This window comes from Myxine glutinosa, chromosome 7 (assembly GCF_964187855.1).
Source record: "Myxine glutinosa chromosome 7, kmMyxGlut1.1, whole genome shotgun sequence".
NCBI lineage: Eukaryota > Metazoa > Chordata > Myxini > Myxiniformes > Myxinidae > Myxine > Myxine glutinosa.
Window position 1 is genome coordinate 82,980,163 of NC_136267.1, and position 15,937 is coordinate 82,996,099.

Genomic DNA, 15,937 nt, shown 5'->3' on the forward strand with positions numbered 1-15,937 from the left:
AATTAGTCTGCCCAAAAGGAAAAAGACATCTGCAAACAACAGATGAAAACGGTCATCTCTTTAAAAAACCTACAACTGAAAACCGACAGCCCCTCCTCTCTGGCCTAGATTTGTCCCTCGTCACAGAAAATCGTTTCTCGGTATTGGAGGACATAGATGTGGATGAATCCTCGCCCTTGTCTACTGACCTAGAAACTGATATGGTTGAACCGCAAAAATTAGTACCCCCCCCCCCCTGCTCCCCTGAAGATGCCCTCCCCGTCCCCCCCCTCTATGGACTATGCCCCATCCGATAACGTGGAGGGATGTGATGACGGTGAGGAGATAAATGATGAAAACCAGTGTGACACACCATCTGAGCCATCTGATATAGATGACTCTGTTAGTGAATGTGGTAGCCTTAAGGAAGAAGAAATCCCTCCAATCCCTCCCTCCGAGATAAAAAGGTTTCTTAAGGACACATTCCGAAAAAGGAATGTTGTAATAGAAACCTTTTTTCCGGAGCTACCTGATTTTATACATTCCGCTAAACTGATGGTAAAACGGCCCCACGTTTTTAATTTCAATTCCTCCCAACGTCACCGTTTAAAGAAGTGGTTGCAAAAAGCTAAGAATGAACTGCTATCAAAAAATTGAGTGGTGGTCACTCCTCCTTATAGCTGTAATGAGTTTTTCCATTTGTAGCCTGAATATTAACGGAGGATGTAGCTCTGTCCGTAAAGTTCAAGTAAGGGATTTTTTATTACAGAAGAAAGTTGACATTGCCCTCTTACAAGAGACCCATGCCAACGACTGCTGTGTCGCAGAGTGGTGTAGGCTCTTCCCCGGCCTGTCCTTCTTTAGTAACGGTGACTCCCGCAAAGGCGGTGTCGCAATAATTCTTAGCCCCTCCTTTTCGCCTTCATCGCTTAAATTCGACGAAATACACAAGGGATCCCTAGCATCCCTAGAATTCCACTACTATGGAAAATTCTATACTATTTTTAATATCTATGCCCCAAGTATGCCTATAGCTCGGCGAGTTTTTTTTAATGACCTTGGGACACACCTAACGTCCCTCGACAGTCAAAACGCCCTAAAAAACCAAGACAACCATGTCTGTATTGGTGGAGATTTTAACTGCACCCTCCAACCCCAACTAGACAGGAACAGTGCAGAGCCCCATCCTGCCTCCACAATCCCTCTCACCAAATTTTTAAAACAAATGAATTTGACAGATATATGGCGGGTACAGCACCCATCAATCAGGCAATACACATGGTGTCGATGCATTCAGGGTAATATTGTACTTGCTCGCTTGGACAAGTTTTATATTAATCCTCCACTTGAACGCCTCGTTCTGTCATCCAAAATTTGCCCATCAGGATTCTCGGACCACAGCGCAACATTTCTCAAAATTTCTGCCCCCTGCCCGAAACACAAGAGTGCTTTTTGGAAATTTAATAACAACTTACTTGGTGATAGTACCTTTAAGGACATTTTTCCGGAAATTTGGAATATTCTGGTTGCCTCCCAAGGGAATTTCTCAAACCTCAGACAATGGTGGGATAATGCCAAAACGCACATCAGACTGTTCTGCCAACAATATCGTGCGTATGGTGTTCAAGAGGAAAGAAAAACCACAACCTTACTTGAAGATGAAATCCTGGAATTACAGGAACAGCTTCAGGGAACCGCAAGTGTGAGCTACCAGGGAATGAGGCAACAAATCCATGGAAAAACGGCCTTACTGAATTCCATATCCGAAAGGCGAGCACAAAATGCTTTATTGCGCCTGAAGATGAGGTACATACACGACCTTGATGCTCCAACCAAATTCTTCTTCAGCCTTAAAAGGGGGGCCTCTTCGTCAATGATTACACGCTTGCTCCATGATGGGGAACTCCTTTATGAAGATGGCAGAATCAGGGAATGTGCCCGGAAACATTTTAAACAACGGTTTATGCGGCATGACATTAACCAGGATGCAATATCGGAACTTGTTTCTAACCTTCCAACATTGGCGGAGGATCAGAAGCAGCAGTTGGAGGATCCTCTTAGGTTACCTGAGCTCACCGCTGCCTTGAAGGCCTTGGAACCTGATAAAGCCCCTGGACTGGATGGGCTGACAAGTGAATTTTTCCAGTTTTTTTGGGACACCATTGGACCTCACCTACTGCGGGTATTGAATGAATGTTTAGAGGATGGACAACTGCCGTGGAGTTGCCGGAGAGCAGTCACCACCTTAATTCCTAAGAAAGCGGACACTCAACTTATAGAGAACTGGCGTCCTATTTCTGTTTTATGTACGGATTATAAAATTTTAGCCAAAGCCTTGTCTAATCGAATGAAACCTTTTATGAATGTACTAATAGGAGAACATCAATCCTTTTGTATTCCTGGACGAACTATTTTTAATAATATCTTTCTTATCCGTGATACCATTCGGTTTTGTAACAATTTTAATATGAATGTTGGTCTGTTTTTTATTGACCAAGGAAAAGCCTTTGACTGTATTGACCACATGTACCTTTTTAGAGTTTTAGAGAATTTTGGGTTTGGACCTATTTTTATCTCGTACGTTAAACTTTTGTATTGTAATATATCCAGTGTTCTTAAAATTAATCAAGTATTGTGTAGCCCCATTGCTGTACAACGGGGAGTACGGCAAGGTTGCCCGCTATCTGGACTTTTATACTCTCTTGCCATCGAACCTCTTCTGCTCCAGTTACGTACGCACATTTCTGGCTTCACTGGATCAATTCTTACCACACCGCTAAAAGTCTCTGCCTATGCAGATGATGTCTGTATTTATATAAAAAATAGTGCTGACGTCACTGCGGTGGCTCAGGCACTAAAAACATATTGTCAGGCTTGTTCAGGCCAGGTAAACTGGAAGAAGAGTGAAGCCCTTTGGATAGGACCTGGGGATTGCCCACCAATTGTCCTACCAGGAGGAGTGAACTGGCAGAAAAGTGGCATTAAATACCTCGGTATTTTCCTCGGAAACAACACCTTTGAGCAGCAGAACTGGGTGGGATTACCAGACAAGGTAATGGCAAAACTGGCCCGCTGGAAAGGACTTCTTTTTCAACTTTCGTACCGCGGAAGAACTCTCGTCATTAACAATCTTGTTGCCTCTATGCTATGGCATAAGATGATATGCCTACAACCGCCCGGGAGCCTTCTTATTACACTGCAAAAGAGCATTGTCGACTTTTTCTGGAGCGGGAAACACTGGCTCCAACCCCCCGTGGCATACTTACCACTCACTGAAGGTGGCCAAGGTCTTATTGATATCCGCAGCCGGATTATGGTCTTCCGGCTTCATATCGTGCGCCAACTTGTATATGGAGATGAAGCCCTACTCTGGAGGCCTCTGGCTAACTGCATATTACAGCTTACATGCAAACTGGGTTACGACCGAGAACTTTTCTTGATGAACCCTCATCAAATCGATTCATCCTTGCTGCCCACCTTTTACCAAGGGGTGATGAACGCCTGGCAAGCCCTGTCCTTTTCCCGTGAAATGGCAACATACAACATGGAAATGTTGTTGAATGAGCCCCTATGCTACAACCCCTTCCTGGAAAACAGCTTGAATAATAGGGGACTCGTTCAACGCTTTATTGATGCCAAGCTGCTACGAGTGAAAGACCTCATGACAGAGTCTGGGAGCTGCCGGCTGAGTACTGCCGCTGTGGCACAAAAAACCGGAATAAAATCTGTCAGGATCATCTCTCGGTTCCTTCAAGGGATATCCACAACGTATCGTAATACCTGCGAGGAACTTGGCCCTTCCCCCGAGGAAACAGCGGGTGACTTCCCCAAACTCCTAGTCTTCAGCCCGCCACTTAATCTGTCCCCTGGCCTGAACAGCCCTGATGATACTGCATTATCCCTTCCCGCCTTTCCAAAGAAAACTTTGTACAACGCGTACGTTAAAATTTTATACGCAAAAACATTTTCTGAGCACCCGAGGCTTCGATGGCGGGATGTTTTACCCCCAATACCACCCAATTGCCCCAATTGGCGAAGTTTTTATCTCTTGCCTACTCCAAAGTATGTTGGAGATATTCAATGGAAACTTGTACACTGGATTTTACCTTATAATGTTTTACTGAACCGGTTCTCTACTGCTAACTCTAATCTATGCCCTTTCTGTGCATCCATTGAAACCCTACCGCATATATACCTTGAGTGTGAACGATTGCAACCTCTTTTTACATTCCTTCAGGAACGTTTTGTGAAGCTTGGTTCCCTCTTCAATCACAATGTTTTTATTTATGGTGTTTTAGGACCGTCTTCCCTTAGAAATGTGGTTTTAATGAATTTTTTAATTGGCCAGGCCAAGTTTGCAATTTATAAATCCAGGAAGAAAAAAATGGGAAACGCTTCTGACTCGTCATGTGATGTACTGCTCACCCTTAAGGCTCTTGTAAATGCAAGGCTAAAGCTAGAGTACCGGTTTTTTAAAATGAACAAGAATTTAACATGTTTTAAAGAAAAGTGGGTTTTTAATGATGTCATATGCACACTTGATGATGATGATTTGATAATAATTTTTCCTTGAGACCATTTTTGTGTTTTGTTTCTTTATGACTGAACATTACTGATTTTTTGTACTCTTGTAATAAAAGGAAGAAACAGTCAGTCTCTCTCTCTGTCTCTCTCTCTCTCTCTCTCTCTCTCTCTCTCTCTCTCTGTGTGTCTCTCTCTCTCTCTCTGTGTGTCTCTCTCTCTCTCTCTCTCTCTCTCTCCCTCTCTATCTCTCTATCTCTCTATCTATCTATCTCTCTCTCTCTGTCTCTCTCTCTCCCTCTGTCTCTCTCTCTCTCTCTCTCTCTCTCTCTCTCTCTCTCTCTGTCTCTCTCTCTCTCTCTCTCTCTCTCTCTCTCTCTCGCTCTCTCCCTCTCTCTTTTTTCTCTCTCTTTTTCTTTCTCTTTCACTTTCTCTTTCACTTTCTCTTTCACTTTCTCTTTCTCTTTCTCTCTCTTTCTCTCTCTCTGGAAGTTGTTTATTTATCCTTATTAGTTTGGCAGTGTAAGGTGAAAACAGTAAATTCACACACCAATATGAAAGAATGCACCTTAAAGCAGCATATGCAACTTCGGTGAATTTCTGACAGGTTCCTCGGCATGGTTGTGGTGTTTAGATCAATTTAAACGTGACATAATTTGTCGCTAATTTTGGAAATATCCCAGAATATTTTGTGGAGATGTGACAGGGCATCACATAAAGGGGTTGCCAGTTGTTGCCACAACCACTCCACAAACGTTCAACAATCTGTTGCTTTTTATACAGAACGTTTATACAGAAGAAGCTTTTCCATTTATACAGAACAGCAAGCGGAAGTTATAATCTTCATCCACCTTCATACCTTGGTGCACAAAAGAAAATTTGCCTCTTCAGCAAATAAGTATCACATTCAACTTTGTAAATTCAACGTTGTTGAAAATGCCTCATGATTGGCACGACACTTGTATAATGAATATGACTCAGCCAAGCAATGAATCAATAACAATATCGAGAAATGCATGTGCAGCAGCAACACAAGTAGCAGATGACGTGTATCACCCTGGAGCCACAATATAATTGTCAGCAATTTGGCTGAACATATCACTCTGTAAACATGGAACTTAAGTTTGAACTAAATTGACATTAATAAAATCGGATTTAACCACAATTCGTTTACTGTTGTTATTGCCAGTTTACATACTTTAACTCAAGAGGCAGAACAGAAATATGACATGGTCGTTCCCCATGCCAATGCATAGTGCACCATTATCAGAATAAATGAGAAATAATAATATTATAATGAACATCAATGCCAACTCTTGTCAAATCATTGCAAAAAATTAGTGCAATGGCAAAAGGAACATTCGAAGAAAAATAAATTTTACTTCATTCAATAACATTGCAAAACATATAGTGGAGCCAAATGCCAAATATGAGTAAAACATTATAAATTAAAAAAAGAGCAATCAGAGATTGCGAAACCCTCGCGAGGATGTATTTTCAGTGGTTTTTAAGGCTTTTGTGTTAAAACAAATATGGCGGCCGAACCACGTGACTGATGACGTCAACATTATTTTTTTTCTAAACTCATTTATTCCTAGATTATGCTCAATAAATTTCATCTTGATCGGATGAAGTTTTGTACTTGTCGAATTATCACGTCATAATGGAGGCATCTATGACATCATCATTAACATATCTTATTCCCCATGGGGAGTAGTTGACAATGAGCCGTGTTTCCATTTTTTCCATTGAGCGGTTTGGGAGATATAGAGGTGGAACGTTTTTCCAAGATGGCGTCCGTACCACATGACCTATGACGTCATAATTATGAATAATTTTATACAGGCGGAGGCGCTCATATGGTAAAATTTCGTGTCAATCGGACCAACAGTTGTCGAGAAAATGAATTTTAAAAATGCAGACACGGCACACGGCACATGTATGTAGTATGTACATATAAGAATGCTTAACCCCGCTTTTCGCTTCGCGAGCGCAGGGTAAAATCATAAAAGATTCAGTACATCTACATGTGAACCTCCTGAATGTGTAACCTTTTGATAACATGGGTCTGAATGAAGAACCATTAAAAGCAGCACAAGAGGGGGGGGGGGGGGGGACAAGTTGATGATGTGTGAACCCAGCTGATGTCTGCAGAGTAATGACCGAGCTTGTAGCAGTGGATGTAAAAGCTGCTTTACTGTGCATGACTATCAACACACAAGCCATTCCTTGAGCAATAAAGCAGGTCAGTGGAGCAAGGGGATAAGTGAATATATTTATACTTATGATAGTCAAACGTGTTCCAATGATCGTTTTCTTTCTTCCTTCCTTTCTTCGGCTCGAGTTCAGAATTTACTTGCCCAAAGGTAAGGGATGTAGACAAGCTTGACTTGTCTGCTTTGGAAGAGAAGAATCAAGGCCTGGAATGGCCATGACCTTTCTACTGCCAGAAAAGAAAAACAAACACCAAGGGTGCAGCAATGCACACACAGACCTTCGCTAAATCTCTTCACTTCGACAGCGAGTCGAGAAGCTGTTGTGCATAGCAGCTGGAGTTTCATCCCAGTGGAGGGCCAATGAGCCAGGAGGCTGTTTCCTTGTCAGACTATGGTCTTCAGTTGACAGCACACCCGGCAGTATTCCAATTCCATTGCATTGCAGTCCACAGGTGTGCCAAATCACTGGTGGAAATGCAGACTTGAAACAAAAAAAAAAACGAATTTGGAAAGCTGGAGGGTAATGAATTATATATCTAGTGATGATGGTGTCAGTCGTCGTTTTTGACGAATCTCTTCCCTTCGTTGGCGTGCATCACTAAGCATTGTGCGTTGTGTGATGGCTGTACAGTCCAATGTGGTATCCATAGCATCTACCACAAATATCGCAGGTATAGACTTGTCCTTGCGGAGATGGACGTTGGCAGATTTTCCTTTCTTGCCTCTACTGTCTCTTGATAGCAAGACTCCCACATTCAAAGTGGTCCAGCCCTTTGCGGCAAATGTTAGCCAAGCTGACCTGTTTGTGGCTTGATGTTCCCAGGTCACAACAGGGATGGCACGATACTTGAGTGTAGACTTCAGGACGTCCTTATAATGCTTTCTTTGTCCACCACGTGACCGTTTACCAAATTTAAGTTGTCCATAGAAAAGCACTCTTGGGATTCTAAGGTCTTCCATGCGTGTGAGGTATCCTGACCACAAACTATATCTCTCGTACAGCATCACAAACTGGTACCCCCAAAAGACTAATTTTCCTAATGAAGTGATACCAACGAGCGCATATCGAAGTTGAAGTCACAATTTTTTAATTGCAGTTGGTAGGCCTCTGCAGTGTTGGACCATTGCGTTCCATATTTATCTTCGTACCCTTTTCCTAGTGTTGAACACTCACAGTCGAGCTCATACATACATTATATTCAGCATGGTATGGGTACAGTGTGTGAGCCAGTATTACAGGTACCAAATCAGCAACCTAGAGGCCGTATAGATTCAAATCTACCTAAAGACAGTAGTTTTAAAGGTTGTAAGTTTTGGAAATTACCACGTCGTCATTCATTGGTGGATAGATTTGTCAATAAAACCCAGCTGGCTCATTAATGACATTCAGTCAGGGGTTCATCTGCCTGTCCTGTTTTCTCTCGAGCACCTGCGATGCCAGTTCACATGCTGTCACGGTGGTGTGAAATACCCATGGGGCAACGTAGGATGGGCACCTGAGTAAAAAGGTTAACGTAGTTGAAATCCACCAACCAAACAATTTAACATATAGAAAAACAATGAAGAAATCAGTATACTTTTTCTCTCAGATATATATATATTTTTTTGTATACTGAATCGAGGCTCGTGAAAGAGCTGACATTTACTTCACAAACAAATCAACCAGACAAACAAAATATATAAAAAGAGGGAGCGGAAGACAAGAGAAGGGGAAGCACACAAACACTTGAGAGCACACAACATTTAAGAGCAGGGAGATGTGTGGGAGGGAGAGGGCTTGGGGGGAGGAGGCGTGGGAAGGGGGGGGGGGGGGTGGGAGAAGTATAAAACACAAGGACACCAAGGACTTCCTGGACAGAAGTTGGTATTTCAAAAAAGTGGAATTGGGGTGAAATTATCATCTCTCTATTGGGGATAGAAAAGATCAAGGTTTTTGGATGGGGGAAGATAAGAGATGGTGGTGAACAGCTGATTTAAAGACCTGGAGGGTGGAGTGGGATTGAAGAGAGTGAGGGAGTTTATTCCAGAGGCGGGAGAAAAGAGGATTGAAGGAGTGAAGGTGAGCAGAGGGTCTTGATTTTGGCAGTTTAACCATAAGAGGGTTGCAGGCAGATCTTGTGCGACCTGTAGGAATATTTGCGGGACAGAGCCCAGAGAGAGCTGGGGGGGGGGGGCAAGGCCAGAGAGGAGTCGGTAGAAGACGGAAAGACCACCAACCTGCCTGCGGTGAGTGAGTGAGAGGGGGGGCCAAACGGCTCTGATATGGCCAAACGGCTCTTCGTCAAACTTTCCAAGGTTCATCAATGAGTGTCGGGAATTGTTTTAGGCAAAATGAAAAAAAATTGCCATTTTGGAAAAAATAGTTGTTTTTTATCATCTCTCTATAATGTCTAAGCCTTAGTAGCTTCATGAAGGTAATGAAGATGTCTAAAGTTACTATGATTAGACATTTGTGATGGATTTATGATTTGGATATGATTGGTTTCAATTAGAATTTCCCTCATTTCAAATTTGTTCATGTTGTTTTTCACCTGGGCAATGCCAGGTACCCCAGCTAGTAATATAAATAATGACTAGAGCATGCAACGGGCAGTTTACGAATGCATTATGCAGGGGAAAGACCTCAGAGGGGTTATCGATGGTTATCGATGCAGGACTTAAACACTCCGTGCACCGTCTGGCAGCAATAGGATAAGCAAACAGGATTTGAGATTGATTTTGCTGAGGGATCACTTATAGATTGAAAAGGATGGTATAACGGAGAGGTTGGCGAGGCCTCACCATAAGAATTTGCACAGTTTTGGTCACCATGTTTGCGGAAGGAGTTCCATGTAGCTACCATAGGAAGTGGTTCAGTGCAGAGCTGCCAGATTGCTTGCAAGGTTAGAGAGGCTACGCTATGAGGACAGCTGAGCGAGACTGGAATTTTTACTTAAGAAAGCAGGCAATTATGTAGGTACGTATTTCATGGATTGATAGTCGTATCTCATGGAATTTTTTTTACCAGGATTGATAGCAATAGTACAAGGTGGGCAGAGCTTGACCATGTAAGAGAAACATATCCTGGGCACTCAATACAGTCTGGCATCCTAATTTGCTTGCCAAACTCTGCCTGTGGCATATAAAGCGGCATTCATTCTTGTATTTCTGACATCCTCCACTCACGCAGTCAATGTGTTGTCATCAATGGAATATTCTCCTCCCCTCTCCCTTGTGGAGGCTGGAATTCCCCAAGGCAGTGATTTTTTGCCCAGTCTTGTTCCTCATCTAGCCCGAACCCTAACCCTCTCCGATGCTCTGTAAAACCCTCCTTTCCTTCAGGCAGACGGCTCCACATTGTGTCCTACAGCACCACATCTTTCTCCTCAACAGACAGCAACTGCATCTCTCTCTCTCTACTGAGCCGCAAATGATTAGACTGATAAATGGAACACCCCTCCAATCCTGGGAAATCACACAGTCTAACAGTCACTTCGGAATGATCGTCAAACGAACACAGCTATTTATTTCCAAAGGCATCCAATGGAAGAGGTTCAGTCTCATGAACTTCTCGGCATCACCATCAGCCATGACCTTTCCTGGGCCGACCAGATAGCAAATGTGACCTGCAAAGCCATCCACAGACTGGGCATCCTCCGTCAATAGAAGTCTTTCCTTTGAATTAATCAGAGCTACTTACAATCTACAAGGCCATCGCACAATGGAATATTGCTCTTTGCTCTGGGCTGGTGCTCCCAGACCACATCTGTTTCTCATGAATTCTGCAGAATTTAAAGTTCTCACAATTATTGGAATCTCCCCTATTGTGGCTGAAGCACAAGGTCTATTACTCTCACGGCACAGGCAGGTCTGTGTTCTCTCTCTTTTCTAACATATATTCTCCAACAATGCTCATCTGATTGATCAGTCCTTTGACTCTCCCAGCAACTCCAGGATGCATGCGTTTTCCAGCAACACGCCCTCTCCCCTTCCCCCTCCCTCCCCTCCCAGTTAAACTTCCAACATCCAGGCTGACTGCACACCTCAACTCTTTTATCCCTCGCTTCCACTATATATGGAACTACCTTCCAGCTAAGCTGTTCTGTCTCACTCTTTTCTCCAAGGCTTCAAACAGCATGTGCACCACCACCTTCATCTTGACACATTATCTTTATTACCCCCACGAACCCTTCCTAACCCTAATATCTTATTTGCTGATTTTGTTGGGTTCGTTCTCTCTCGTTCTCTCTCGTTCATAGGTTAAAATATAATTGGATAGGCAGCTATAAGCAATGGATATCAAAGGTGTGGACACCTGTACTATGCGGGAATTGTTGGCAGACTATGATTGGATGGGTCTGAACTGTGATGTGTTCTCTGCTAATGTGGAATAGGTTGTTCTCTGCTGATGGGAATTTGAGATGTTCGTAATATAATCTTGTTAAATGAGAAATGTGTCAGGTGTGTTAATTACCCTCTACCCCATCCCCATCAAACTGATCTCCTCCCCAATCGATAGAAAAATCATTTTAAAAAATTAAAGATAACTTCTATAAATAAAAATGCAAACATCAACAAAAGCCTTGTCCCGCTATGTTGTGAAGAGCGGCGTCTTGACTGGCTTGCCCTTCACCACTCCTCACTAATCCTTCTCCCCCTGCCAACTCACTACTTCCTTTCTTCTACCTGTGTATACCCTTCCCACCTCTACCAATCCATCGCACAAGTTCGAGCACTGCCTTGTACAAATAATGCTGGGAAGGGACAGGAGAGGTGGGTAAAATGGCCTTTTCTTGTGCAACTGTGGGTAACTATGAGAAGTGCTTTTGAGAAAGTATGCACAACGATTTTCTCTGTATTGTACACTGAGCAAAACTGACAATGAAAAGGAAACATTCTCTTTTGATCCTTTCATATATATACGCTGGGGAAGGCTCTGACAAGGAAATGGTTTTGCTGTTTGCACTGAGTGACAATCGACCACAATAGGCAAGACACTCATACAAAGAAGCTTTCAAGATATCGCAGGTTGGTTCGTAAACAAATATAATCACAAACAAACAAGAACACTTGGGAACATCGTTTGTCATTATTTTAATAAGATACATAATTAGGTTTTTAAGTATAGATATTGTAGAAATGTGGTTTGTTGTCATTTGGGTAATAAACTGAATATGACACCAATAAAAGCCTCAATTCTATATTCTATCATAAAAGCTGTTAATTTGACTTTCAAGTGGCACATAATTGATAAAATTGAGAGAATATGCTTTGTTAAGTAGAACATCCAAAGGCAGAACAGTCCATCATCCTCGGCTAAATAGCTTGTAAAATTGTCGGACATAATTTAAAAAGAATTCTAACTATGCCACAACAACCAGCTTAATGCATGTAAATGAGCTCTTCTGAGGCCTATAACGGTCTAATTTGATTGAGAGTTACATTAAAAATGGCCTAACCATGACGGATAGCCACACAGCTGATGAGTTTTTTTAAATTATAGGATTGCTGTGAATTGTAATTTTTTTTTAACTTAAATATAACACCAATAAAGGCCTTGATTCTAAAATCTTAATTGTTACATGAAGAAACATTATTAATTAATTACATCTTCCAACCTCCGCACATCGATCACGCAACACACAAAGGCAAAATTGGCATGTGAAGCAGGAATAGAGAAATTTTATGAAGGGTGATCATAAATTGAAAAATTCCTTTACTTTCATTCACACATAAATGATCTATTATAGCATGAAAAAAAACAACAACAATATGGTGTCATTAGTTCTTCAAACTACATTTGAGCCAAATACTTAATTGTGGTTTAAGTGGGAGTTGCAACTCTCCATTCCAAGCTCTTGGAAAAGCTGAAAGTTAAATTGTAGGCCGACACAATTATAAGAGCAGTAACCTTTATCGAAACAGGAAAATGAAACAAAATTGTTGGATGCGCAAAGTCTTCTAATTATTATCGTTAACAATAATGATAATAATCTTCATGATAATGTTTAGGCCACAAAAAGTGAAAGAAAATATGAAATGAAGAAGAAGAGACAATCTAAAACAACTGGTTAGTTAGTAAACTGTTCGTGTTAATGACACAATCTTACTTAGCCTGATGATCACTGTCTTACAAAATGGAGACATATTAATGCATTGATAGGCTGCCACACCGCACCTCAATTATTACCTCCAAGGTGGGCGGAGGTTACACGTTTTCACCTCTGATTGTCTGTCTGTGAGCAGGATATCTCAAAACGTTCCGGACGGATTCAGACGAAACCTGGTGGAGAGGTTGTGTGTGTTACAAAGACATCTAGATTCGATTTTGGTGAACATCTGAATATGGATTCGAATATGAAAATTATTTAATTTTTAAGTGATTGTTCACCATTGGGAGATAAGGCTAAAACCAACACATAGCAGGATATCTCAAAACGTGCTGGACGGATTCAGACGAAACTTGTTGGACAGGTTGTGTGTGTGATAAGGAAGAAGTGATTCAATTTCGGTGAAGATCCGGATCCGAAGAAAGCTAGTAGAAATGTTTCAGTGATTCTTCACCATTGAGTGATATGGGAAAAAATGATATATAGCAGGACATCTCAAAACGTTCTGGAAGGAGTCCGACTAAACTTGGTGGACAGGTTGGTGTGTGTTACAAGGACAACTAGATTCGATTTTGGTGAAGATCTGAATATGGATTCGGATATGAGAATTATTTAATTTTTAAGTCATTCTTCACCATATGGCTAAAACCAACATCTATCTATATAATAATAGCGTAAGGACTCGACTTTGTTATCCCTTTTACGCCGCACCCAGTGACCCGATGCCCACGGCACTAATGGATTTACGATCTACGAACCGCGCTCTTTGTTTATCACGTACAGACATACTCGAAAAATCTGAATTAGCCAACGTTGGGGCCCAAAAGCATCCGATTAACTGCCGATACGACGCCATCTTACGACGCCATCGTATTGGCGTCTGCTGGGCGAAGGCGAAGCGAGCCGTCGGCTGATTGGACAGTCGAGTGGTGTGAACATGGGTGGTGTGAACCAAATGGTCTTTTTATTCCCTTGAACAGCAGGCAGTTCCTTCGACCTCATGGCTTGGTTTTTGCTCTGATGTGCATTGTCAGCTATGAGACCTTTTATAGACAGGTGTGTGCCTTTCCAAATCATGTCCAATCAATTGAATTTACCACAGGTGGACTCCAATCAAAGTGTAGAAACATCTCAAAAATGATCAAGAGAAATGGGAGGCACCTGAGCTAAATTTCAAGTGTCATAGCAAAGGGTCTGAATACTTATGTCAATGTGATATTTCAGTTTTTTCTTGTTAATAAATTTGCAAAACTTTCTAAAATCCTGTTTTCTCTTTGTCATTATGGGGTATTGAGTGTAGATTGATGAGGGAAAAAATGAATTTAAACGATTTCAGCATAAGGCTGCAACATAACAAAATGTGAAAAAGTGAAGGGGTCTGAATACTTTCTTAATGCACTGTATATCCATCATTAGAGTGCCATCACAAGAAGATGATAGTATTGAATATTACAAGTAAGAATTATCAAAATGTGCTTCTTCATCTCTCTCAAAGTTATCCATATTTATTATAAGACTGCAAAAAGTACTATTTTCTTAAGGTGCGTACAGTTTCAATTTGGTTACAAAAGTCTAATTTGGAGAGGGTATAATCATATTATAAAACAATCAGCTGAAAACACTAAAATCGTGGATAAAATGAAGAAGGCTGTTTTTGTTGATGATTACTACTCAATTTGAAATAATCATCTTACTTGAATCACTACGCATGTGGAGCACTGAAATTTTAAAATATAAGTTCAATAAGAATGTGGCTTTCGCAACTCTCAATAATTATTTAATACAACAACAACAACAACAACAGGCATTTTAAGGCCATTTTCCCTGCTAGAGCGGGGGTTAGCCTTGCGGTCCCCATGACAATCTTCTCCATTTTGCCCTATTTTCTGCATCTCTCCTTGTTAACCCCCTTGCCCGCATTTCTTCTTCCACCATCTTTGGCCAAGTCTTTCTCGGTCTTCCCCGTCCTCTACTTCCTTCTACATTCATTTCCATCACTCTTCTCAACCAGTCACTTTCATCCTTCCTCAACACATGACCAAACCATCTCAACCTGTTCCTCTTCACAGCATCAATCACAGGCTCTATTCCCATCATCTTTCGCAATTCATCATTTGTCTTCCTCTCTCTCAACGATACTCCACACACTCCACATACTCAATAATTATTCAATACAGGAACATATTAATTTTTCCTATCAAATATCAACCTCCAAAGGAATAACATGTAAAGAAATGATCAAGGCATGCCTCTCAAAATGCCACAATAAGGTTGGAAAAATAAACATCTTGGTGAATAGCAAATTGACTACCAATTAAATATGACTTCGGCAAGCAGGTGAAGGAAACTGAAGAGATGAAACTGCCAGTGAGGCGGATAAATATATACATAGACATACACATACACAAATCATCATAATCAGCCTATTTTCAGACAATTGCAAGACGAAGACATCCTTCGACCCATGTTGGAGGTATGGGTATGCTCACTATGCTTGTCAAGTGTGGGTTGGCAAGAGCCAGGTAAGGCACCTCAAAGGTGAGTAGGCATACCTTTTGCCGATCCTGCCAATCCTCATACATACATATACTGAGACGCAATAGAAACTTACCACTTGTTTTGGAATAGCATAAAATTGTCATGGTTCAAAATAAGACAACACAACAATTTGGACACAACAATTTCATCAGCAGAGTTGTAGAGGGTGTTTCTGCGCACCAGGTTCGATATCGTCTGGTGTGTGCACCCAATGCGACGTGCCACCTCAGGGTAGCTCAGTCCGCATTCCAGCATGCCCAGGGCACGCTGCCGCTGATGACTTGACAATCGTGGCATGTTGACAGAAATGTTCATTTTGCACTGGCGTTTATAAGGCCAATATCGAGACATCACGTGCTGCTAACTAAAATAATCACATACCCCTTGAGCAATCGCTAATGGTCAAAGCAGGTGTTACGCACCTGGGCCATGAAGAGAACGACTCAAAGGTGACGTGACCATGTGTGACCGATTTGTCTGTAGGGGGTACACTGACTTGCCAAAATAAGTGCACATATTACATTTGTGCATTGTGATTACTGGTAATTTAAGATCGAAAAAGTGATAAGTTTCTATTGCGTCTCAGTGTATATA

General features: G+C 41.7%; 1 long non-coding RNA gene across 1 annotated transcript; it reads right to left on the bottom strand.

Annotated features, from left to right (window-relative positions):
- Nucleotides 1-5,268: 5,268 nt before the first annotated feature.
- On the bottom strand, nucleotides 5,269-13,413 carry LOC144892814 (uncharacterized). Its single transcript, XR_013623962.1, has 2 exons — nucleotides 12,886-13,413; nucleotides 5,269-8,212 (listed from the first exon to the last, which is right to left on the bottom strand). It is a non-coding gene; the product is annotated as an uncharacterized LOC144892814 (long non-coding RNA).
- Between the last annotated feature and the right edge of the window lie 2,524 nt (nucleotides 13,414-15,937).